General features: G+C 49.1%; 1 protein-coding gene across 7 annotated transcripts in view; it reads right to left on the bottom strand.

Annotated features, from left to right (window-relative positions):
• Positions 1–7,938, bottom strand: part of NLRC5 (NLR family CARD domain containing 5) — an 86,736-nt gene extending 78,798 nt beyond the window's left edge. For 6 of the 7 annotated variants that reach the window (XR_010661677.1, XM_065925379.1, XM_065925373.1 and 3 more), the window contains exon 1: positions 7,833–7,938. The gene's annotated coding sequence lies outside the window, so the exon portion shown is untranslated. Of the gene's footprint in view, positions 1–5,502; positions 5,627–7,832 lie in introns of those variants that run through there. The other variant, XM_065925375.1, reaches the window with a different exon arrangement.
• Positions 7,939–23,153: the final 15,215 nt, after the last annotated feature.

Raw genomic sequence — 23,153 nt, 5'->3', positions numbered from 1 at the left:
GGCAGATCTCCTTGGACAGAGGGCTCCTACTCAGGTTCTGTTACATTACAGGCAAAAGGAGCTCAGTTGCCCAGTTTCCCTCACTGTTACCTGATGTCTACGGCACATCTTCGTGCACTTGGGTACTGTCTGCTTCACTGGCACGTCAGCTCCCTGGCTGGGGCCTTGTCATGTCCCCGCCTATAGCCCAGTACCTAGCACACAGCCTGGCACATTGCAGAATCCAAGCAGATGTGCGCTGAGTTAACCACCGCAGAGTGGAGCGGGTGCTAGGCTGTTGTCAGCATCCACCTCACATGAAGCATGTGCATCACTTTAGTTCAAGTGCACTTTGGGCATCCTATCCCGAAGAAGTTTTTAGGGGTCTTCTTCCTGTTTAGCCCAGCTCCTCACCACCTTCTCCTCATCCTCCCCTCTCTCCTATCTCCTCTTTCTTTCACTTCAGGAGCACATTTTGCACCCCTAGCCCTCACACAAGCTCTGCTGACCAGCTGATCCCTGATGACCTCTACACACACAGGTCCCACTCACCCCAATTCCATCAAAGGCATTTTTCCAGAAATACTTCCTTCCCTGAGAAGAATTCTGGTAAGGGTTATGGAAAGAATTAAACTGCCACATCTTGTTTTGGGGTGGTTTCTTTTCTTTTCTTTTCTTTTTTTTTTAATATAAAACAGAGGAAACAGTCCGTGTGTGCAGGAAAAAACAAGATCCAATCTAAACGTCTAACAAATACAGTTCAACCATTCTTTGGACAAGTATGTAGCCACTTAAGATGAGAGAATACTTACTGTAGAGCATAGGGAACTCTGCTGAACGTTGTGTGGCAGCCTGGATGGGAAGGGCGTTTGGGGGAGAATGAATACATGTAGGTATATGGCTGAGTCCCTTCCTTATTCACTTGAAACTATCACAACGTTGTTAATTGGCTATACCCCAATACAAAATAAAAAGTATAAAATATTTTTTTTAAATGATAGTATATTCCTAATACAAATAGGTAATTTCCTGTTAGGGAAAGTAAAATGGAGGAAGGAAGTCTTGTGCAGGCTTCGGGAGAGCGGGCCTCTGACCTGCCTCTGATCTGCCTAGACACCATGAGTCAGGTGAAACTTTAGATAAGAAAGGGAGTGGGTCTTGCAATTCCTGAACCTCTGAGGGTCTGGCCCAATCCCCTGGGGTCTAAGGAAATCTTATGACTCACAAGGTGAAACAAACAGCATTGTAAAAAGGTGAAAGTAAAAAAAGAGCTGAATTTGTGCCTGCAAACTGATGATGATATCAATTCACAGCCTGGGATTACAAGCGGGAGCCCCCGAAACTGCAATTTGAAGTCTCACTTGTGGGGTGGATGCACCATCTGGGACCTTTTCCGAATTGGGACTCCAGATTGCTATTAACAAGGGACTTGCCAGCATGCTGTTTAAGTCCACATGTTGTCTTCTTTTAATGACTCTATATTGAAATTAAGTCAATCCTCTATTAAATACTGAAATTTGTTTATCGTGTATGATGAGTCATTTGTTAATGAATCCTTTGAACTTGAAAGCAAAACTTTCAGCAAAACATCTTCTTAATATGTAAAGTGCATTCACAACTCAATAGGAAAAAGACCAACAACTCAATGGGAAAGGAGGCAAAGGATATGAAGAGTTTGTGAAAAGTGACCCTTAAATATTTGAAAAGATGCCTCAAACCATTCATAAGAGAATTGAAAAAAACTGAGACACCATTATTTGTCTACTAGATCTGCAAATATGGAAAATCTGATAACACATGTTTTGGGGAGGGGTGGGAAGCTGGCCCCCTCACACATGGCTGGTGGGAGTGAAAATCAGTACAAGACTTAAGGAGGGTAATTTGCCAGATTTATCAAAGTCCAAACTGCATATTTTCCGCTTGACCTTGCAACTACACTCTCGGATGTTTTCCCTAAAGATTTATTCTCACACAGGTAAAAATGATGACTGCACAAGGATATTTGGTATAATGCTGATTAGAATAATAAGAGATGGGAAAAGACCTAGCTGTCCAACAATAGTTAAATCAATTATGGAACAACAAGCAGTGAAATACTATGTAGCTCTTAGAAAGGAAAAAGGCAGATTTTTTTTGGTTGTTTTAATGTGGAAAGATTTCCAAATTACAATGAAAAAGAAGGCAAGATACGACTTCCCTGGTGGCACAGTGGACAAGAATCCACCTGTCAACGCAGGGGACACGGGTTCAATCCCTGGTGCAGGAAGACTTCACATCCTGAGAGCAACTAAGCCCATGAGCTGCAACTATTGAGTGCATGTGCTGAAACTACTGCAGCCCGTGCTCTGAGAGCCGGTGCTCCACAACCAGAAAAGCCACCACAATAGGAAGCCCACACACCTCAACAAAGAGTCACACCCGCTCGCGGCAGCTAGAAGGCCCGAGCAGCAGTGAAGACCCAGCACAGCCAAAAATCAAATAAGCAATTTTTAAAACTTTAATTAAAAAAAGCAAGATAAAAAATGCTATATACAGTATACTACCATTTCTGAGAAGGTGATTTACACACAAACACAATACACATGCAGATATGTATATATGTCTGTAAAGGCCCACCTAGACTATCTATGAAAGGAGACATAAGAATCTGATAAACGATTGTTTTCAGGAAGGGTTATCAGGTGCCCGGGAGACAGGGGAGAGGGGGAGTCTTACTTTGCATTACATACTTCTTTGTATGTTTTATATTATTTTACTATGTGGATGTATCAATACTAGCCTCTAAAAACTAAACAACTGGGGCATTCTCCGTCCCCCTTCTGATGTCTATATCAGATGCTTTCTCTGTCTCTTTTCACTTTAATAAAACTCTGCTATACAAAAGCTCTTGAATGATCAAGCCTTGTCCCTGTTACCAAAGTCGTCTTCTTTGGAGATCACGAATCCAACACCGTTCACTGTAAGCTATCATCTTGGGGGTTTGTCCGGAATCTTCAGGACAAGCTTTCAGCTTTTCAACCTCCTCATCAATTGAAGACTTCCCATGGTGGGTTTCTCTGCTTCAAGGATAGGAGTTTCTTCAACTCTGTGATGACATCTAGCAATCCTAAGATGGACTGGTATAACATACTGTACCTTAACTATGGACATAATGTGACTTTTAATTTTGATTAGGTTTTAACTTGGTTTAATGACTATTTTGCCTTACATCTGTAACTGTAAAATGGAGTTTGTTTCTAACCGTCTGAAAGCTTTTAAGTTACAAAAGGTTGTCCAGGCTCCTACGAGTGCCACAGGATCCTCCAACTATTACCTGAGGCTCCTGGATCAGAGACCCTCCATATGAGGGTTGGGAGAATATGTTCCCTCAACAGTTTAGGGACCACACCCCTCAATAGCAGGAAGTAGTTAATGGAATGAAAGCGATGCCCCTTTACCTTGGCAACATAATTCTCCTAAAAGAAAAGGGGGGAATGAGAGAGTCCATTCCTATGCAGGTTGATAAGAAGTCCGGGATCCCCGAGGAGGAGAAAGGGATCTGGGGTTCTTGGAGATAGGGGTCCGGAATTCTAAAGGAGGAGGAAAGGACAAACCTTTTTTTCCTCTACATTTCTTAGTCTTAATTACATGAAATGTTTTTTTCTTTAAGTCTGGAACTGATAATTATACAACAAACAACTCAATTTAAACTCTGTACTAAGGATTATATAACAATAATGTATTCTGCTTGAGGAGTTTCTCCTTCCTGCAAACCTTCTGGCTCATCCTGTTATCTTATAACGTAAATTATGGGAATGGGTCTAGTAAGATCTTTACAACCTGGAGACAATCTTTTGATTTATTGTAATAACTAATTTAAAAAGTAAATAACTCCTTTGCTAATACGAGCAAGGGGGGCACTCTCCGCCCCGCTTCTGATGTTTATGTCAGAAGCTTTCTCTGTCCCTTTTCACTTTAATAAAACTCTGCTATACAAAAAAATAAATAAATGAACAATTAAAAAATGATATCACATGAACTTTCCTGGTGACCCAGTGGCTAAGACTCTGCTTCCAATGCAGGGGACCCAGGTTCAATCTCTGGTCAGGGAACTAGATCCCACATGTCACAACTAAGAGTTTGCATGCCACAACTAAAGATCCTGCATGCTGCAATTAAGACTTGTTGTAGCCAAATAAATAAATATTTTTTGAAAATGATATCACAGCATTTTGTTGTTGTTGCTAAGTTGTATCTGACTCTTTTGCGACCCCATGGACTGTAGCCCACCAGGCTCCTCTGTCCATGGAATTTTCCAGGCTAGAATACTGGAGTGGGTTGCCATTAATTTTCCTTCAATATATAATTCTATGTTACTTAGTTGAAAATGTGTAATTCCATTTTGGTTTTTATGAGTTCATTATATTAAAAAAAAAGGAATATACATATGTAGAAAAAAGACCCGAAGGAGGAAAATCAGACAGAGAAGACAGGTCATCTGAGTGTGAATACTGACATTCCCTCAAGTTCACTGAAATTCTCCTCTGCCAAATGTCAGAGGCGTCCCAGCCAGAAGGGCACCTTTCTGGGAAAGACTCCTGTGTCTGGGAATTTATCAGAAGATTCTGGAATGACTCACAGGATGTAGCGCAAGTCCCATCCCAGAGAACCTGGAATGGAAACTGACAGGGTAAACAAATGAACTCAGGTTTCCCCAGGCTCACCATCTTTTCACCCCAGGAAACCTACTGATTTCATGCCCTGGTCTAGTAGGCAGAGAGGATGACTGCAGAGCGGAAGAGTCTGGGGTCAGAGGTGGTCAGAAGAACTAAGCTCACATTCGTCTTCACCTTTCAGATCCACAGAGAGCTTGAGAATACTTAGGGCTTCCCAAAGGGGTATAAAGGGGTTTCATGACAATTTCACCCAGCTCTCAAAGATCTAGGAAATCCCAGATGGCATGGAGGTTACATAATCATGCTTACTTTATGGGTAGTAAGTCCCAAATATATAACCAAGTTTCTTGCCTGCCTCACCACTTCCGCCTCATTTTAAGGGGAGTGGATGGTAGAAACATGGTCTTTCAGGGTAGTCTCAGGGACCAAAAGCCTTCTCTTCTCCAGACACCTTGCACCAACTGCCAGCCTGATCAATTTTTCACTTTTTTTTTTTCCTATTCAAATCAACTGGGTGTTTGCCTTGCAGACTGAGTTTCAGTCAAGACTTTGGGCTACCAGCCAATACTCAAAAAACAGATCCGGTAAAGAAAACCAGTACTTTACATCTTTTAGAATGCTTCCAAAATGGCTTTTTTTTTTTTTTTTGGCCATGCTACATGGCATGTGGGATCTTAGTTCCCCAGACAGGGATTGAACCGTGCCCTTTGCAGTGAAAGCACAGAGTCTTTACAAAGTAGTTGCATATGTATTTAACTGGAAAGCAGAGGGGAGATTCTGGGATGGCAAATTAGTTTTCTAGCTTTGCTACAGCTGTAACAAAGGACCACAAAGTGGGTGAATTAAAATGACAGAAGTTTATACTCACATAGTTCTGGAGGCCAGAAATCTGAAATCAAGGTGCGGGCAGGGCCACCCTCCCTCTGAAGCTTCAAGGCGTGGGCTCTGCCTTGCCAATTTTGGCTTCTGGTGGTTTCGGGCAGTTCTTGAACTTCCTTAGTTTGTCGATGTCTCATTCCAATCTCTGCCTCTGTGTCACACGGCTGTCTTCTCCCCCTGCGTATCTCTATCTTCTATGCCAGCCTCCTTCTTATAAGGACACCAGTCATACTGGATTAAGGGCCCACCTACTCTCATATGACATCATCTTAATTAATTACATCTGCTGCAATCTTTTTTTTCAAAGTAAAGTCACATTCTGAAATAGAGGGCTTAGAACTTCGGGGACACAATTCAACCCATAACAGACAGAGGAAGACACCCTAAGTAATTTGGCTGGATTTTCTCAGCTGGGAGATAGGTATATGTGGGGAGTGTAGGGAGACGGACGGTGCCACAAATATCCATCACCTCTGTATCTATCTGTTGGAGGAATAAGGCCAAGCACATCGTCAGACTCTTCCAAAGAACTTTCCCTTCTGCTTGTCTGCCTTCGTTAAGGACTCTCACCCCTCACCCTCGTGCAGTACCTTGAAGTTGACCATGAACAGGGCATACTCATCCATCAACCCATAAAAACACTTGGAAGGACATATCATTATCCCTATTTTACAGGCGAGAGACCAAGGTTCTAAGAGATACAACACTCATGGTCATCAAACAAGACCCTGATGCTGAGAAAGACTGAGGACAGGAAGAGAAGGGGGCGACAGAGGATGAGATGGTTAGATAGATGGTTAGCACCGACTCAACGGACATGAGTTTGAGCAAACTCCAGGAGACAGTGAAGGACAGGGAAGCCTGGTGTGCTGCAGCCCGTGGGGTCGTAAAGAGTTGGACATGACTTAGCGACTGACCACCACCACCACCACCACCAAGCAAATTCAAGGTGCTGAGAGCCCTGATTTGTCTCCTTCCTATGCTAGGTACCAGTCAAGCTGGTGCTGTGCTTTGCAGGCAAGGCAGGTGGGCATAGTCAATGACCAGCCCAGTGGGTGCTATCTCCAATTAAGCTTTGAGAAAAGCACCCTAGATGGGGAACCTGCATGCACCATGAAATCATCAACTTTATCTCCCCTTCTGCTCTCTGATAAGAGACTGAACCTCATGCTTTTCTGAACTTATAGCTTCTCAGAGAGAAAGAAAAGCAATCTGGAGAGACGAGGCTCCAGGTATTGGCTCTGAATACACACCACCTTCTACTATCCCCAGGTCTGGGAGGCTAGGAAGTACTGGTTTTCAAACTGCTTTAAGTCTGCTGAACCTCCAACTTCTTAAAAAATAAACATAAGAATCCCAACTTCTAAAATGGATGCAAACGGCACAGAAGGGCCATTCCAGCAAACTCCAGACCTTGTCCCCCTCCCGCCCCCTCCATGACAAAATGACTGAAAACGACTTGAAAACGCAAAAAGCAAGTAACAAAATAGCACCCATGTAAACAAAAAGCCACCCGTGTATTCACCTGTTACTTCTGAGGTTAAGTATTCATCAAGAATAGTCTGCGAAGATTTGACAGGAAGGAACTACTGTTAAAAAATTTAAAGTGATGGTGAGGTGGCTACGTCTGTTTAAAAAGTCTTTTAGTACGTTGTGAAATTTTTCGGTTGAGGTGCTGTGATGTCTGTTTGCCATTTGTTTCAAAATGACATGTGGCAGGGGTGAAACTGGACTGGCTTGTTGAAGCTAACCACCGTGGTGGTTACACGGGGCTTGGTCATATCAAAACAAGGCATTATCTGTAGAGCTCAACTTAAATTCTAGGGCTACTTTTGCACCTGTTTGGAATTGTCTATCCTGAAAAGCTTTTTCGGCTAAAAAGTCTGAACTGCGCGCCAGGAGCAGCGGGACTTATTAAATTCTTCACCCGGCAATTACAAGTTGAAGCTCCAGGAGGTGACAGGAGCGCTGCGAAGGTGGAGAGGAGTGGGAGGGAGCAGGCGCGCAGCCGCGTCCCGAAACCCAAGCCGGGTGACCCGGACTCGCTTTGCTCTGCGGCTCGCCACTCGTCCCCCAAACTCCGTCAGGGCGGCAGGCGCTCAGCCGCCCTGTCTACCGGCGCCCCAAACTGTTTACCGGTTCATCAGTCCAGCCGGCCCGACCTCCCGTACTTGACCATCTATCTGCCTGGCCAGCCACCGCCTGGCCAGCCACCACCTGGCCGTGGGAACGCCGGGCTCCAGAGTCCTCCGGCAGCCGCGCCGCTTTCGCACCCCAACCTCCCCGCGCCGCTCGCCCCGCGAAGCGCTGCGTACTCACCGGCTGCGCTCCCGACCTGGCTGCGCTCCGCTTGAAACTGAAAGCAGGCGCGCAGCAGCCCGGCGGCGGGCTCTGGGAGCCGGCTGCCTCTGCCGGGAAATCACGTGGGTTCTTGGTGCCCGGGCGCGGGATGGGCGGGGCGCCACACCCGCCCCAGTGCCTGCTGCGCTCCGCCGCCTCTGCGGACGGGACCCTGAGACCGCACCAGGGGACGCGGGGATCGCAAGCCCCTTCCGTGGATGTGAAACCGAGGCGCAGGGATGAGGGTGGGCGCACCCGGGGTGCGCCGGTAGACCCCGGGCTGAGTTCCGCTCGCCCTGCCTCCCTGGAGACTAAGGAGGGATGGACGGGGTGGGAAGCGATGCTCGACGTGTAGGAGGAGGAGACTCAGCCCCCTGTCCCTCGGTGCTCTCCAGGATGAAGGGACGGGAGAAGAGAACAAGCGTAATTGGTCTTTCCAATTATCCTTGATCCTTTGGAGGGTGCTTAAACACTACCTACGAATTTAGGAGAGAGGTCAAGGAACTTGCCCAACTCATACAAGGGTCACAGGCAGAGACGAGGGAGGGTGGGTGGGACAAAGGGGACTGGAGGAGCCATAAGAGGGTGCGAAGGCGCCCCCAGGAGCAGCAGTCCCGAATGACCACTGGTCCACTGCCCTTTCAGGATTGACTACAAGCTCCCTGGCGTTTTGCTTTCCTCTGGGGACAGGCGGTCCGGTCCGCCTGCAGAGGGTCCATTCCCTGGACAGGTCTGCCTGTAGGAAGACCATCCGCCCACCTCACCCTGGCATCCCCACAATGAAGCAGCTCTTACTCCCAGAACTTCTGTCCCCCTGCCTCTCAAGCCAGGTGTGGAGGGGTGAGGATACTGCCAGGTAGTGGTCACAAACACAACCGTCGGTGTCTGACATCCTTGGGTTCAAGTCCTGCTCCTCAACTTCCTGGCCAAATGCCTTGACTTCTCTGAGCCTGAAGTTTGCTGTCTGCAGGGTGATGATCCCTCCACCTAGAGATCTCTAATTGACTTCCTACAGTTAAGGCTGATGGAGCCTGTGCCTGAAGCGAGTGAGGCATCCTAGTGTGTTTGCTCTCATTCTGCCAGTCCCACAAACCTGGGAGAAGGGAGAAGGGAAGCTGCTGCCCTTCCAGCACCAGCTCTGATGACCAGATATCATGTGATGGCAGAGATTCTGCAGTCAAGTGGTTGTGGCCGATTCCCAGCTCCACCACTTCTAGCTATGTGGCCTCAGGCAAATGCCCCAACCTCCCCAGGCCTCAGTTTCCTCTTCTGCTAAACAGGGCATTCCCAGCTTCCCCAGGTCACTGCAGGGCATAGCGAGATGGATGAGAAAGTGCATGTGGGCTGTGACTGGGTGCATGGAAGGGGTTATGTCCCAAGATCGGGATGTGCACTTCAGTATAGCTTGTGTTCACAGAGCACCTGCTCCCTGTGCAGGCTGGGGAGAGCAGACGGACGCATGGACAAATAACCACAATCTGGAAAGACAAATGCAGACCATTTTCAGGTGCATTTAATTTCAAACAACCCCTCGAGAAAGTCAGAAAAGTAATCCTTTTAAGTACATGAGGAAGCTGAGATTCAGAGAGGTCAAGTGAGTTGCTGAAAGTCACACAGCACTTAGGAGCAGAACTGGGTCTTGGACCTGATATCCTTTCTACCCTTGAGGTACCTGGCCAGCTGATAAGGTTATCACTGAAGGACTCTGGGAGAGCTACCTTCCCAAGTGCCCCCTACCCTCAGCCTGGCCTGTGGCCTGAGAATCTACCATCAGCTCGTCGTTCCTTTGGCTGAAGGTGTGACTGCTCCTGTGGTATAAATTAAATGACTATCAGTCATTTACACTTGAGTGTGAACAAGGTAATAAAATTTTACTGGTGGGAGATCAAAGGGAATCTTGTGTGTTTGAATTTGGGGGTAGGAAACACAAGATGCAACAGTCAAGGGGACCAGAGGATGGAGCCTACATTTACTGAGCAAGTACCATTTACCTTGTGTGCCAAGTACCATTTCCATGGAGTAAAACCAATACCTGACATTTGTGAACATCTGGTACCTACTCTAGGTACTTGCGCTTGCTCCTTTAATCCTCATGGCAGCCTTTTTATCTCCATTTTTACAGGTGAGGAAACGGAGAGGTAGCATGTTGAGATTACACAGCTAGTAGCAAAGAAGCTGGGATTTAGACCCAAGTGGGGGAGCTCCAGAACCCCTGCTCTTGGCCACCATGTGATAGTCCCTCTAAACTAACTCAGTCCTTACCAGACCACTGTGTGGAAAGTATTATTATCATCCCATTTAACAGATGAGGAAACCGAGGCAGAGTGACTCCAAACTTCTATTTCAAGATACTGGGATTTGGACACAGATTTGAAGCCCAAGCCTTCCCCCTGCATTCCCCATTGCCCAAGGCTGGTCCCACACGAGGGCCCTAACCTCTCCTGGGTCAGCAGCACAGGTGACAGGATGTGCGTCCCCAGGACCTGGCCTTGGGCAGCCCTTGTTTCCTCCCTGGAGGAAGCAGCAGATGCCCCCAGCTGTGCTGGGGACTTCCCAGTCTTTTGATGTAAGCCTAGGTCTGAGTCTCTGGGCTTGGAGGGAAGGGGCAGGAGTTGGGAGAGGCGTCCAGCAGGTTGCACTGTTCTGGCAAGCTCTGGGATTCCACATGTCCTGTTTACTGCAGTGATGAGATGCTAACCGCATCTCTTGTGCAGGGTCGCTCTCCCGGGATGGTGAAGGAAGCTGAGGGGCTGCACCTTTCTGGAGTAGAAATGAGTCCCAGAGCCTTGTGGGGTCCTGGCTGGGCTGTGGTCCACAAGTGGCAGGACTCCAAGCGAGCTCTCTGCCACTTGTGATGGTGAAAGTTTCTGTTTTGGGGAAGGAGCTGCCCTGTAATCCTCATACTGTCCTTGGGGCATCAATGTGGGGGCCTGGCCTTCCCAACCCCCTTTTGGGTGTTGGGTAGAGTGAGTCTCCCAACTGGTGTCACTACCCACAAAGGCTTACATCCCAAGGCCTGGAATTTCCATGTTGGACTCAGGACTTGGGAACTGGTGAAACCGCGTTGACTCCTCTGCCAGGGGCCCTGCCTGCCAGCCTGCATGAGCACTTCTGGTCAGCTTACTGGGTCAGACCTTGCTTTGGACCTGGAGGAAGAGAAACAGGCCCAAGAGAGCATTTGGAGGGGAGAGAGGAGGAAAGAACCTGGCTCAGAAGATGGTGCCGTCCCCTCAAATCTTCCCAAACTCTAAGTAGCGTCCCTCTGCCAAGTTCCACTCTGGCCCTTGCCCCCTGGCCATCTCTCCTGCTCATCAAAGTAAAGGCCAGGCCCCCTCTGCACATTCACAGTATGGACCCAGACCTTGTCTCTCGCCCTCTCCTCTTTGCTACATCAACCTCCTTTCAGGTTCTTGACTCTTTCCTGTTTCCTTCCACCCCAGGGACTTTGTACATGCCAGTGTCTTCCTGGTCATTTCCCCATTTCCCCATTCCACTTGGCCAATGTGGCAGTGAGGGATTTTCTTCACACAGCTTCTCTGGAGCCTGGTACCTCCCAAGACTGAGATGACAGAAAGAAACCTCTTGTATTCTAGCCTGCGGTGGGAAGAAGACATATGCTTTGAGCATCATAAAGTGGGCTGGCTGGCGCTCATCAGTTTCTCTTCCATGTTTAAGTCTGGTTTGCTTTTTAGAGGCTCCATCTCCTCCTCTTCTATGAGAAACTGGACCTTGGTGACATCCCCTTACCCTCCCTGCCATCGTCTGAATCTGAAGTCCCCCCCCCAGTCCCGTATCTCCTGCCCAACACTGGAACCACAAGGGACAGAAAATGAGTGACAGCTCATGCAGGAAGCAGGTCAGGAAATGGGACTCCTGCTGGTAGCTGGGGAAGGGGGTCAAGGGGGAGGGAAGAGAGATTGTCTGAGAGATGCTCTCTGCTGACCTCCCAGCGAGGAGGCTGGGAAACCCAGGCAGGGTAATTCTAGCTCCCGCTCCCTTCCTACCAAAGCCGTGTGCACAGGCAGATATTCAAAAAGACTGCAGGGCCAGCTCAACTTGTCCTGTGGGGAAGGCAGCAGAAAGCGCCAGGCAGGGCCTTCTCCAAAATACCTCCTGCCCACCCCAGTCACAGCGCCTGAGATTCCGCCATTAGAGTCACGCCATGTGGACAAATGTCTTACAAGGTCAGCATCAAAAGGGAACTTGGGGATCATTAGGTCTAACACTCTCATTTTACAGGAAGGGAAAATGAGGCCCAGGAACCAAGCCTCAGCCTCCCAGTCCAGGGCTCTTGCTGCCTCTTGAAGCGCCATTACAAGACCTGTGTGGACTTCCTTGGTGGTCCAGTGGATAAGAATCTGCCTGCCATTGCAGGGGACACAGGTTCGATCGCTGGTCCAGGAAGATCCCACATGCCGTGGGCAGCTAAAGCCTGAGGGCCACAGCTGCTGAGCCAGCACTCTAGAGCCCCCTCCACAAGAGAGGCCACCACAGTGAGAAGCCTGAGCACTGCAATGGAGAGCAGCCCCAGCTCACTGCAACTAGAGAGAGCTGGCACACAGCAGCGAAGATCCAGCGCAACCAAAAAAAAAAAAAAGGGTTGAGCCATCCGTGGGGTGACAGAGACAATATTCTCCACTGAACCAGGAGCCAGGATCCGGGCTCTGGCCGGGTTGTGGGTGTGCATTGCCACCCGCGGGGAATGGCACCTTCAGAGTGGGGACCCAGGACCACTAAACTTCGATGACTGAGAGTCAGGGGCACCTGTGGCTCTGCCTGGGAAGAGCCTAGGAGGTGAGCGAGCGCCTCACTCTCAGGCACATGTCTCCAAACCCTCCTCCAGACCACATGTTGGAGACATGACCTCAAAGGGCACTCATTATGGTGATGCTCATCCACAGGAAGTTCTGGGCAGACTCAACACTGCTCCGCAGATCATAGGCCCACGGTGAACCCGCCCAGGCACAGAGTGACCCCCGGGGCAGACGGCCCCATGGCCTGCAGGGCATTCATCCACATGTCTGTGAAAAACTACATCCTAACCCATCCTCTCTTCCTGTCCCCACCCCCCCAGTGGTACATCTCCCGAGTTGTCCCTCCTAGGCCCTGGGGTGGGGTGGTGGGGTGTGTGTGTGCTGTGACTATCATCCCATCCACAGAGGGGATCCAAGGCCCAGGGAGCTCTCCTGCCCCCCACCCCCTTAATTGACATCACCAGGATCCCATTTCTCCAATCTCACTGTCTTCCCAACAGACACACAGGCAGAAGGGTCGTGAGATTAGGGAAGGATCATCTGGTCCCGTTGCAGACAGACAGCAGGGCCCTCTGTCTTTTTTTTTAAAGACATGAGATACTATGGGGCTTATTTCTCCAGGTCTGCTAAGACCACCTACCTTGGTCAATGTGGAAAAAGGTCAGTTTAATCCTGCAGAGCTTTCCTGGTTGCTCAGTGGTAAAGAATCCGCCTGCCAACGCAGGAGACACGGGTTCCATCCAAGATCCGGGAAGATCCCATATGTCTCGGGGCAATGAAGCCCGCGTGCCACCACCATGGCGCCTGTGCTCTGGAGCCCGGGAGCCACAGCAGGAGAAACCACCACGATGAGAAGCCCATGCACCACAGCTAGAGAAAAGCCAGCATAGCAACGAAGACCCAGCACGACCAAAAATAAATAAAAATTATTTTTAAAATCACAATGATTTTAAAAAGTATGCTTAAAAAAAAAGAGAGAGAGATGTGAATTTGGCCCTCTATTGTGCTCCCATCCCCCAGAAAAGAAACTCTAGGAATTATTCCAAGTGCTTCCGTCTATATTTAGGGCACTCCGCAGAGAGACTGTGTGAGCACTCTCATGGGATTTGCCATCCCCGCTGCTAGGCCTTTGCCCAGGCAGGCCCTTCCGGTTTATGCCCTCCCAACCCCCACCTCCCTTCACCCCTGCTTCCATCCTTCATGGTGCCTCTTCCTGCCAATCATGACTCTGGAGTCTTCTCCCTTGCCAGATGTCAGGTCAGAAGTCCTGGAGGGAAGGAACAGCATTTCCCCGCCAATATTCTGTGCTTGACTTCAGAGGGGCCAGGGTGGGATTTGCTGAGTCAACCACTCACTCCACTGCAGAATCCAAGAGGTTTCAGAAAATCTGCCTGGTGTAGGAGGCGTGGATGGTAGGCATGGTGTCTGGTCAGGCGACTGTACAAGCTTACTTGCTCTTTGTACACCCCCTGCTCGACTACTCTCTGCTTTACCTACACCCCACTCACAGGAATACCTTTGCCCTGGGGCCTCTGGCTAGGGATTGACTGTTCTAATCCTGAGGTCAGAATGGCTCCACCTGCTAGTTTGTTAAAGGGAAACACCTGCCCTCGCAGTGGTTCAGATGGTCGTGGTCCTTAACCTGAAGGGTGGTGAGGGACACGCCCTAGCTGCCAGTTTTCCTGGTAAATGATCAGCCCACATGATGTCAGTTATTCTCTAAATGGTAGCCTCCTTCTTCCCCGCTGCCACGGTCTGTCTACCATAACCAGTCGCTCCAGGAGCTCCTGCTTAAGATCTCCTGTCTAATAAACCGTTGATGTCTCTGTTGCTGTTTCCTAGCCTTTCTTTGGTCTCAAGGCTGGGCAACTGCAAGGCTCGAAGGCCTGCAGACGGCAGCCCAATAGATACATCTCTGGGGCAGTGGGAGTGGGGGCAAGAAACCAGGTCCACTGTGAGTGGGGGCCCTCCTCAGAATAGGCAGCGACCCCCAAGCCCAGGACCCTTGAATCTCCATGCTGAGTGATGGGAGAGGTGTGGGGAGCAGTGGGCCCTGGGACTCTTGGAGTCAGCCTAGCATCAGTCATCTGAAAATGGAAGGGAGTTCCCCAGAACCTGCAGGTGAGGGATCACGTGGCTCTTCCTCTCCTGGAGTCTCACTTATCCACATTCTCAACAGCTTCTTTCAGGTTTGGACGGGTACCAGGACTTCCCCACATGGCTCACTTCCTCCACCTCCGAAATGAAACCATCAGCAAAGCCAAGTGATATGTCATCTGCTGGCAGTTGGAGTTAACTGCATTTTTATACTCCGGGGACCAAGTGTGGGCCCCCCCCAACCAGCTACATTAGCACCACCTGGGAGAGAACTTGTTAGCGATTCAGACCCTAGGCTCCACCCTAGGCCCACCAAGTTAGAAGCTGAGAATGAGCCCAGGAATCTGTCTTAACCACCCCTGCAGGTGATTCTGAGGTAGGCCAAAGTCTGAGACCCATAGCACTGGATAACTTTCAAATGGCCTCTTAATTTGGGGTTGTGAGTTGTATAAGCCCCTTCTCTGACCACTTGTCTTTAATTCATAGCTCCAGGCACAATGAGTGGTTACATAGTCTTTTGTTTGGCTAGTTAGTTATTATCTATCACTGCCCATGTCCTCTAAGCTATATGACTCATGAAGTCAGGAACTATGTGGGCCTGGCCAAGAGTAAGAACGAAACAGCTATTGTTGGAAACCCATCCACCATACATAAAAATGCTGGGGCCACAGACACTATGGACTCTGATATGAATGTGACATATGGCCTTGAACAAGTGTCCTGGTTCTCGGCCTCTGGAGCTCCGTGTGTGCAATGAAGGACCCTTGAGGGCCATTCCTCTCTCTTGCCATTTTAACAAAGGTTCAGGCTGATGCCTCCCCAGTCCAGCCATTCTGCACCAGTGGCAACCCAGGAATGTCCTTCCACACCCCACGCCTTCTATGTGCTTCTACTCCTCTCTTCTGGCCTTTAAGTCTCCTTGACAAGATCTCAAGCTAACTCCTGGCCTGATCTGCAACTCCTTTACCCACCTCCCAGAAAACAACCCCTCCCTCAGCCACCCTGGGATTCCTCCCCCTGCGGCCCCCGGCCCCGATCCTAGCACTGCTCTGCCCTGGCCGGGACACATCTGCTTGGCACTCTCCCTGCCCCTGAAGAGCTGCTTCAAACTGACTTCTGGAAGCACTCCTGCACACCCAAGTCTTGGTTAACAGATTCCTAAAAAGCATGATGTCCATAGTCAGACTCAAATGCAAGAAGGGAAGTCCTCAGGAGCCAGAAATAAGAGGGGACTCCAAGAAAAGTCAGGGGAGGAGGAGAGAAGAGGGGCATTCTGGGAGATGGGGTTTACAGCTGGTTGTTAGAGGACTCTGAACTTTTCAGATAAAAAGAAAGTAAATAATATAAATTTAAAAAAAATTTTTTTTAAATCTAAAGGCTATGTGCTAACCTGGATTGGGTCCTGGGACAGAAAAAGTATATCAGTGAAATAACTTGTGAAATTCAAAGTCTGGAGTGTGGTTAATAGCAACAAACCCACACTGATCTCTTAGTTATGTCAAATGGGTGATGGCCGTGAATGAGCATGGTGAGTTTTATATTTATACTTTTCTCTATTTTCCACCATATGCCTACGTTACAGTTGGCTGTCATTTTCACACATGAAGAGATACTGAAGGGGCTTCCCTGGTGGTCCAGTGGCTAAGACTCTGTGCTCCCAATGGAGAGGGCCTGGGTTCAATCCCCGGTCAGGGCACTAGATGGTGCATGCTGCAACTAAAAGCTCCTTCACGCTGCAATGAAGATCAAAGATCTCACACGCCGCAACTAAGATTGTCAATCCCATTTACAAGACAAAATCAAACAAGCTCTGAAGGCTGCAAGATTTTTTACATTTTGTCAGCAAACGTGACTGTTTGGATGGAAGGCTGTTTATAATATTAATACAGTACTTATCTTGCTTCATGTGATCATTCATATGCAGAGAAATATCAGTGGACTTGACTGTAGGGTGCCACTGTGATCCCATGGGCGTGTCGTGTAATGTATAGTGTGCACACACCCTGTACTACCTTCTAAAATCCACAGAATTCTGGATTTGGAAAGTCATGTGGCCCTAATATAGACGGGCAGTGGTTTGGGGACCTGTGTTATAGACACCCCTGTCCTACCACTCAGCTTAAGAAATCTACTATTACTAAAGCTGTCAACTCCCCCCCACCACCAGGGGTACCCCATCCATAACTTGTATGATTTTGATGATCAAGAGGATAGTCATGCTTTAGAAACCCAACCAATCACAGCAGGGGCAGTGAGAAGAACTTGGAGGCTTCAGAGGCCCATCTGTGTGGGTGGAATTTCCACCCTCCAGCCTCCCCGCCTCCCTCTGTGTCTACCCACCCCAACTCTTCTGAAGTGAAAGCCACAAAAAGTTGCCTGCCTGGGTGTCGGGAGGGGACTTACACAATCATGGTGGAACCGTGATACTCTTGTTCTCATAGGAGAGCTTGAGCATCTTGAGGCTGAAGACAGTTACCTGGGCCTGGTTGACGAGGATGCTATGGGAAAGCAGTGGGAGACACATAAGGGGTCCCATGGTCCGGATGGGGGCCCATCAGAACCGCTGTGGTCATCTGCCTCTGGAGACGGAAGGGCCGAAGCTGACCCAGGGTTCCCAGGCTGAGAAAAAAGGAAGCAGCTGGAGCAATGCCTGGGGCCCAGGTCACCCCACAGCTAACTTGCCAGTGACGTGGGCATCCTCTCACTCTCCTTGGCCCTTGGTTCTCCCGCCTGTGTGATAGGGAAGCAATCCTTTGCCTTGTCCACCTCTCAGTGTGGGAAAAGGCCTCCTGGGCCTCACCTGCTTCATCTGTAAAATGGGGATGATAATAGTAGTTCCCTCCAAGGGTTGTGGCAAGGATTAAATGAGGAAATCCACATAAAGAGAAGGAATTGCGCATGGTTACTCTCCAAAAGATGCCGCTACTGCTTTTGTGTAACAATATTCATGACATGGTGACCACGCTTCATTCCTGGGAGAAGAGGCAGGGGACAGTGAAGAGCTCAATACATTTGGTCTCTACCTTCAGGAGGCTCAGGGTTTCTCAGATAATCCCAGACCTAAATGTAAAATGGCCCCTGAGGAGTGTCTTAAATGACAGATGCACCAGGCTGCAGTTCAGGACTCTTAGAGAGAAAACCTCACCTAGTTAGGGTGTGGGGAGGCCTTCCCCGAGGATAAGGAAAATCAGATGGAGCAAGGAAGAGAGGGAGGACTTCTGAACAGGGGGAACAGCATGTGCAAAAGCCCTGTGGTGGGAACAGGGCCAATGCACAGGATGGGTAGGTGGCCAGGGACTGGGATGTGTGGCCCGAGGTGACGTGGGCAGGTGGGCAGGACCTGTGATCTGCAGACTGTCGGACTGGGCTCAGGGAGATCTCTCCCCATCAAAAAAATTGAACCAATAGGTACTTTTTTTTTTTTTTAAGTGGCTCAGACAGTAAAGAATCCACCTGTCGTGCGGGAGACGCAGGTTCGATCCCTGAGTTGGAAAGATCCCCTGGAGGAGGGCATGGCAACCCACTCCAGGATTCTTGCCTAGAGAATCCCATGGACAGAGGAGCCTGGCAGGCTACAATCCATGGAGTTGCAAAGAGTCAGACATGACTGAGTGACTAAGCATAGCACATAAAGTCTCTATTGAATTTGTCAGGCTTCCATGGAGACACAGCGGTAAAGAACTAGCTTGCCAATGCAGGAGACACTGGATTGATCCTTGGGTGGGGAAGATCCCCTGGAGGAGGGCAAGGCAACCCACTCCAGTATTCTTGCCTGGAGAATCCCATGGACAGAGGAGTCTGGTGGGCTGCAGTCCATGGGGTTGCAAAGAGTGACTTAGTGACTAAACAACAATTGAATTTGTTACAATATTGCTTCTGTTTTATATGGTGGTTTTTTGTTTTTGTTTTTGCCATGAGGAATGTGGGATCTTAGTTCCCTGACCTCTTTATCTTTAGTATCTGTGATTATCCCTTTCTTTTGTTTGAGCTCAGCTGTGTATTAAATAAAACCGACCAGGGATGGAACCTGTGCTCTGCACTGGAAGGTGAAGTCTTAACCACAGGACCACCAGGGAAGTCCCAAACCAATAGGTACCTTGCAACAGAAGGTTTTATTTAATACACAGCTGAGTTCAAACAAAAGAAAGGGACAATCCCAGATACTAAAGATGAAGAGGGAAATGAGAGCTAAAGCTGTAATTAAGATGACCCAAAGAGATGAGCATCAGGTTGTGGGTTGAGACCCAAGTGGGTTGGGGTTTTAACACTGTCTGAGGGAGAGAAGTGAGACAAGATAGGGAGTGAAAACACCTCCTCTTGGTGAAATGGAGACCAAATGACTTCACCCACTAAGCAAGCTACAGGAAGTTTCAGGGTGGGTTTGAGAGGGTATAAATTGAGAACCTGAGCCCATGCACATGCCTTTCTGAAGCGTGTATGCATTTATATTGCTAGCGTGGTGCAGGACTTCCTGAGCTGAGAAATGGACCTACAAAGACAGCAATGAATGAATGATGTAACCTTGGGGGTCCCTGGCAGGTCAAAGTGCAAAATTATTCTCCAAGGAAATGTAGGTGATTCAGGGGGCAGAGTCTGTCCACAGAAAAACCAAATTCCACTAAAGGTGAGCTTCTAAGAAAATAAATATTACAAACAAAGGAAACCATTCACCCTGAGAGAGAGCTAGCAAACACAATTAATAAGAGGATTAGCACCCCAAGGCTCTGATATAATAGAGCAACCTGGAAGACACAACACAGGAACTAATTTTTCAATGATTAAAGAAATAGCACCACATGAAATCATAGGACTCCACACGGGAAGGCAAGGATGGATAGAGTTGAAAAGTGAAAATTTGGAAATGAACTCAAGAGGATGTGGAGAAAAGAGAACCCTTGCTCAGTGTGGTGGGAATGTAAATTGATGTAGTTCAGTTCAGTCCAGCGGCTAGTAGTGTCCGACTCTTTGCGACCCCATGCACGCCAGGCTTCCCTGTCCATCACTGACTCCTGGAGCTTGTTCAAACTCATGTCCATTGAGTCAGTGATGCCATCCAACCACCCTATCCTCTGTTGTCCCCTTCTCCACTATGGAAAACAGTAGGGAGATTCCTCTAAAGTTAAAAGTAGAACTACCATATGACCCAGCAATTCCATCTCTGGGTATTTTTTCCAGAGAAAACAAAAACACTAATTCAAAAAAATATGCACCCCCATATTCACTGTGGCGTTATTTGCAATAGCCACAGTGGCTTCCATATGGAAGCTGCTTAACTGCCAATCGACTGTTGAATGGATGAAGAAGATGTGATATGAATATTTTTTATTGCTCCTGTTTCACTGAGCACCTACTATGTGCCAGGGTCCAATGAGCCAGGCAGAGCCCTTAGCCTGGCCACCACCCGCTCTGCCAGCCAACCATAGAGACTCCGTGTGGGAGCAGTTATGATGCAGTAGGAACAGGGACTTGGAATATTTAGATGGTTCAGGCTCAAATTATGCTCTTCTGCTTTTCATCTCAGGGTGGGGGAGTCCCCCTTGACTCCTTGAATTTTAGTTTCTTCAGTCATAAAATGGGGGTGTTGGCAGTACCTTCTTTGCTGGGTGATTGTGAGGATTCCACAGTTAATCTAAGTCAAGTAGCTGGTTAGTAGGAAGTTCTGCAAACACTCACTTGTATTTGTATTAGGGTTGGGACAGGATAGTGCTTCCTACCTCTCAGATCACCTCCTTCTCCTTTTTTGGTGCTCAGTTGCTCAGCTGTGTCAGACTCTCTGCGACCCCATGGACTGTAGCTTGTCCTTGGAATTTTCCAGGTGAGAACCCTGGAGCAAGTTGTCATTTCCTACCCCAGGAGATCTCGCCAACCCAGGGATCATAACTGCGTCTCTTGCAGCTCCTGCTTTGGCAGGTGCCACCAGGCCCAGATCCTGAGTTCCTCTCAATGGCCTAGTGATGTCGCTGTTGGGCAGATGAGATACAGTCCTAAGTAGTTTTTTCTTCACTGCACAGCCTTGTGGGTTCAGTTCTGTTCAGTTGCTCAGTCGTGTCCAACTCTTTGCGACCCCATGGACTGCAGCACGCCAGGCCTCCCTGTCTATCACCAACTCCTGGAGTTTACTCAGACTCATGTCTATTGAGTCGGTGATGCTGTCCAACCATCTCATCCTCTGTCAGCCCCTTCTCCTCCCACCTTCAATCTTGAAGGCTTTGTGGGAGATCCATCCCCCTTAACCCAAGGCTGCATGGGAAGGAAGGGAAGTGACCCTAGGAAAGGTGGAGGGGTCCTAGATCTCCAAACCACTTTCTTCCTTCTTAGCTTTCACTCGATGTTTACTGCTGCTTGAAAAATACTTGACAGTATGTTCATACTGGGGGTACCAGGCTGGTCACAGCAGTAGTAATAATAAGGACCAGCTGGGCTGAGTATAATCTTAAGATTTTTACACACAGTTTTTCCACTCAAATCTCACAACCACCATATGGGCTGGTTGCTATTATCACTCTCATCTTACAGATGAGAAAACAGACTCAGCGAGGTTGAGTGAAGTGCCTAAGGTCACACAGCCTGTCGGGCTGCAGCCCTGAGGGGAAGCCACTTGCCATAGCCTGACCATAACCAATCGCTAAATGTCAGGGCCACGCAGCGGCCATGGAGTCCAGCCTTGCTGCCTTCCCAGAGGGAGTACGACACATATTCAGTTGGGTGTTGGTCAACAGAGGAGTCGACTTCAAAATCTATAGACTGATTAACTCAGCATACAAAGAATCAGGGACCTTCATTCTGCCCGCAGCCCAGAGAGGGCCAGGGAGCTGTGGTCAGCTATGTGGGAGCACTTACCCCCGGCACCTCAGAGCCCCTTGAAGATCACAGACGTGTTCTGAATGGAGACACCCGTGGACTTGTCTGCCACTAGCTCTACCTGGCTGCTGGCGATGGGCAGGTGGCTGCTTTGGATGCTGGGAGAAAAAAGAGAAAAAAAGGAAGGGTGTCATGGGGCCTGGAACCCAGTGGGCGTTTTTGTCACCTCTGCACTCTTTGCCATCCTGCACTGCTCAGGGATGCAGTGGGCAAAGCCCCGTCCTGTCCTCCTGGAGCTGAGTCCAGCTTCACCTAATATCAATCAGGGTTAATTGCATGTAATCTCTGCTCCACCCATGTTTACTTTAGCTAAGTTACATATTAACGAAATTTATTCTGTGGAGGTCCGGCCTTATTGAAGTGCTGGTGATTTATTCAGGGTAACATCTCTTAACTTCGGGGGGCAGCTTTGCCAGCTCTCATCCTTTGGGCTGCAGGTCTAGGATGCCTCCATCCTCCTTTTGCAGAAGGGAAACTGAAGCCCGAGGTCGCACAGAGAATGAGGGGCCGGGGCAGCCCCGCTGGATGCCCCCGCCCGCCGCCTCTAGGTCTGGGACACCCACTCTCCAACTGCTGGTGGCAGGTGCTTTCCTCACAAAAGACATAGCGGCATTCAGCACAGCTGGCGCCCCCTAGTGGTAGTAAAACGATCACACCGATTCCCACACCTGGTTATCCAGGTGCTGGTTTTCCGGATCCACCTTTGTTGAGCCCGTTTTCGGCATGGGAGTTAGTATTAGGACAAAGCTAAGGCCTCAGAACAGTGTCTTCCCCATCCTTAAGGCTTCATACACACAGATGTGGACCCAAGCCCCCGTGTAGCCTGAGGGGCCCAGAAGGTGGATGTATTATGTTCCAGGGGCCAAGTCTAGTGCTCAGACCTGGGTTAGAATCTAAACCTGCCACTGCCAGCCTTGCTGTGTGACCTCCAAGCTGCTTAGCCTCTCTGAGCTCCTGTTTCCTTATTCAGTAAGCAGGGCCAGCAGTGGGATGTGCTGAAGATAAAAGGAGGCATTGTTTGTAAAGGTGCCTGGCCCATAGTGCACCCTCAGCCCAAGTAAATCTAGGAGACTCGTTTTGCCAAGAGATCTCACAACCCTGCCTCCTGCTACCCCTGAAAGACCCCATCTGTAGGCGACAGAAAGGGCCTTTCTAAGGTCTGAATCTTATTGGGCCTGTTGGAGCGATAAATACACTCCAATAAATCGCCATTGGGGTACTTGGGGGGAGCGGGTGGTGAATAGTTGAAGAAGCTAGGTGGGGGTAGGGGGTTACAATACCAGGTTTCTGCCCCCAAGTCGGGTGGGGAAGCCTGAGTTCTCCTGACTGCCCTTCCTCTCTGGGGGCTGGGGGCAAGTCTCAAGCTTCACCCCACCAATCCCCAATTGTGCACACCCCAGGTCTGACTCACTCATGCAGGCCTTACTTGACTTAGCCAAGGATCGTCACGGTCCTTTGCCCTTGATATCTGGGTAGCTGGCTTGCTGGAGGCTGTCTGGATCCCCTTGGTGGTCTCTTTGTTTATGAGAAGGGAGGGCAGTGGAGAGGGGTTACAGGGGGTCCTTGGCCATGGCTCAACCTCTCCGGG

The sequence above is a fragment of the Muntiacus reevesi genome, chromosome 2, assembly GCF_963930625.1.
Source record: "Muntiacus reevesi chromosome 2, mMunRee1.1, whole genome shotgun sequence".
Lineage (NCBI taxonomy): Eukaryota > Metazoa > Chordata > Mammalia > Artiodactyla > Cervidae > Muntiacus > Muntiacus reevesi.
This window is presented reverse-complemented; position numbering and strand designations above follow the sequence as displayed.